We start from the raw sequence: 2886 nt of genomic DNA on the forward strand, positions 1-2886 counted from the left end.
GCAGTTGTGTGTCACCTGCGAGAACAACCCACCTCACTGGGCCTCAGCCTTCCCCTGAAACCCAAAGGTCTGGGCTTGCTGGTCTACCCTCAGCTCCTTCCAGCTCTGGCTCAGCAAGGAGGGGAGAAGCTTGCTGGGAGGGGGAATGCAGAGGTCGCGAGGAGGCTGTGCATGAACCTTGGGATGCACCCAAGAATGCTGTGGGCAGCTGCTAGAAACACCCAGGTACAGAAGCACCAGCAGGAAGCCTGATTCGTTGCCACCTCTCAGCCTTTCAGTCCGCCCCATGGGATTGCTCTTCCCTGCTCCTTGCATGAAATTTTGTATGAGCACTTTACGAGCTCAGTCGTGTATCTGAACTGATCCATGCCAGTCTTAACATTCTCCTAGAGTCCCCAAATGGCAAGTGGTTGGGGGTGAGGGCTCTAGTCCCCCACAGGAATAGAGGAATACCCAGGAATAGATTAATGTTCCAGACTCTCATACCAGTATTTTTTTTTTCCAAACAATATGTTTCACATATTTACTAAGAAATTAATCCACTTGTGCGCAGCAGAGAACCCAGAATTTCCCCAATAAAACATGTTCAAGTGTCCACATTTTCAGCTGGATACATCATACTGATATTTTTAATAGCAATATTTAATAGCAAAGGAGAGGAACACTGTGAAATTTATTTGGATTAGTATGTAGATCTAAGGGTCATGTTTTCATAGAAACAAATAATTTCCCCAATAAAACATGTCCACGTGTCCACATTTTCAGCTGGATACATCATACCAATATTTTTAATAGCAATATTTAATAGCAAAGGAGAGGAACACTGTGAAATTTATTTGGATTAGTATGTAGATCTAAGGGTCATGTTTTCACAGAAACCATTCTTGGCAAATTTTAGGCAGCAAGGGAAGATTGAAATGCAATTGACTGCTGGCTTGCCTCGTGCATCTGTGAGACTGTCATTACAGAGGCAAACTCTGGTCCTTAGAGAAGCACTTGGAATGGACTCAGCAAATTCACTGGCATTTCCAGCAGCGACCCATTCTTCCTTTCTAACAGACTGCTGTTGCAGAGGGACTCATAACTTTGTTTTCCCCAGCTAGCCCTCCAAACTATATGACGAGGTACAGTTTGAGCAATGGTAAATATTTAGAACCAGCTGTACAGGAGTTTTTGACAGAGGTTTGTTTTTGGAAATTCAAATTCACATGATTAGAAAATATCCAATATGAAATTTTAATTCAAATATTTACCCAAGAGCCACTTTTTAATATTGCTTGCTTGCTTTTCTTTTCCTAGAAAGGCACACTATCTGTGTAAATATGCAATTTGATTCAGGTTAAGTAGGAAACGTGACCTTAGAAGTTTAACAAATGATTTGAGAATATTTTGTCCTTAATTGTTCCATGCCAAAACATTACATTTTATAAGTGTCATATGAGGAGTCTTCAAAATATCATCAAAAGATTCATATTATCTTTTAATCCCACTTTTCAATGAACTTTTTGAGGTACCCTTGTATTTTTTTAAATGACTTTCATATTTTTACAGCTGTTTTTCTCCCCATTGAACTCCATTTAATGCGCTCATGATAGCTTACCACAGGACATGTTTGTCGGTATTAAATCTGTATAAATTCCTATTCAAAGTACGTTTAGGCTATTTTGTCAACTTGAAATTAGGTCATTATTTTCACCAGAGAATAGGATATGCCAGAATGTTGACTTTTAGTATGCTGGATGGATCCTAGTAGAGAAAGTGTTAAATTATATTTTCTCATAATATTAACAAATATTTCCTAGCAGCAGTCAGGTATAAAACAGATGAACTATGCTGAAAATGGATGTATGTTCATGTCATATACACTTCATGAAAAGTATATGGTTAATTTTATGTTTCAACTTGACTGGACTAAGGGGTGCCCACATAGCTGGTAAAACATTATTTCTGGGTGGGTCTGTGAGGGTGATTCTGGAAGAGACTAACATTTAATCAGTATACTCAGTAAAAAGTATTGACCTCACCGACACCAGTGGGCATCATCCAATCCACTGAATAGAATGAAAAGACACCACCAGTGGGCATCATCCAATCCACTGAATAGAATGAGAAGACAGAGAAAGGACACATTTGCCCCCTGTTTTCTCTGGAACATTCATCTTCCCTGCCCTCTAACATCCATGTTCCTGCTTCTTGGGCCTTAGGACCTGCACTGGGACTTAGATCATTACCTGTACTGGTTCTCAGGTCTTTGGACTCAGACTGAATTACATCATTGACTTTCTGGACTCTCCAGTTTGCAAACAGATCAGAGAACTTTCCAGCCTCCACAGTCATGTAAGTCAATTCCTTCTATGTCTCTATCTATCTATCTATCTATCTATCTATCTATCTATCTATCTATCTATCTATGTATCTACTGTCTCTCTGGGAAACCCTGATTAATGCAAAATGTACACAACAATTTCCTGTTTTTATAATTTATTTGTTAATTATTAAATCTTCAGATGCTGTAAGAAGCATTTCTCACAATGCCCACCTCATTGTTTGTAAAGCAGTCATATAGTCAAGCCTTCAATTGTCTTAAAAACATTCATTTTCTTTGCTGTATATCAATAATCAAAGTTTCTAAAAATGCATCTATAGTAGCTACATGCTTTTATAAATCAATTTTCTCTGTTCCAGTTGTTCCTCCTTAAATACATGGATAAAGCAATATGTATAAAGAGATTAGTTATTGGGATTAAATTCAAAGTTCTACCAGGAAGTCAAATAAATAATGTATAAGATGTGTGTGTGTGTATCTGTATTCATGTTGTATGTACCAGTATGTGAATTGATAATTTTTCCCAATCACTGATACCAAACAAATTACCAAACAATTTA

At 38.1% G+C, this 2886-nt stretch overlaps 1 long non-coding RNA gene across 1 annotated transcript in view; it reads left to right on the forward strand.

Moving 5' to 3' along the window:
* LOC103599430 overlaps window positions 1-2791 on the forward strand; it is a 16478-nt gene extending 13687 nt beyond the window's left edge. Inside the window, exon 2 of the long non-coding RNA XR_551289.1 lies at window positions 2205-2791. This is a non-coding gene — a long non-coding RNA (uncharacterized LOC103599430). The remainder of the gene's footprint in view (window positions 1-2204) is intronic.
* Window positions 2792-2886: the final 95 nt, after the last annotated feature.

Source organism: Galeopterus variegatus, unplaced genomic scaffold (genome assembly GCF_000696425.1).
Source record: "Galeopterus variegatus unplaced genomic scaffold, G_variegatus-3.0.2 Scaffold2961, whole genome shotgun sequence".
In the NCBI taxonomy this organism is placed as follows: Eukaryota; Metazoa; Chordata; class Mammalia; order Dermoptera; family Cynocephalidae; genus Galeopterus; species Galeopterus variegatus.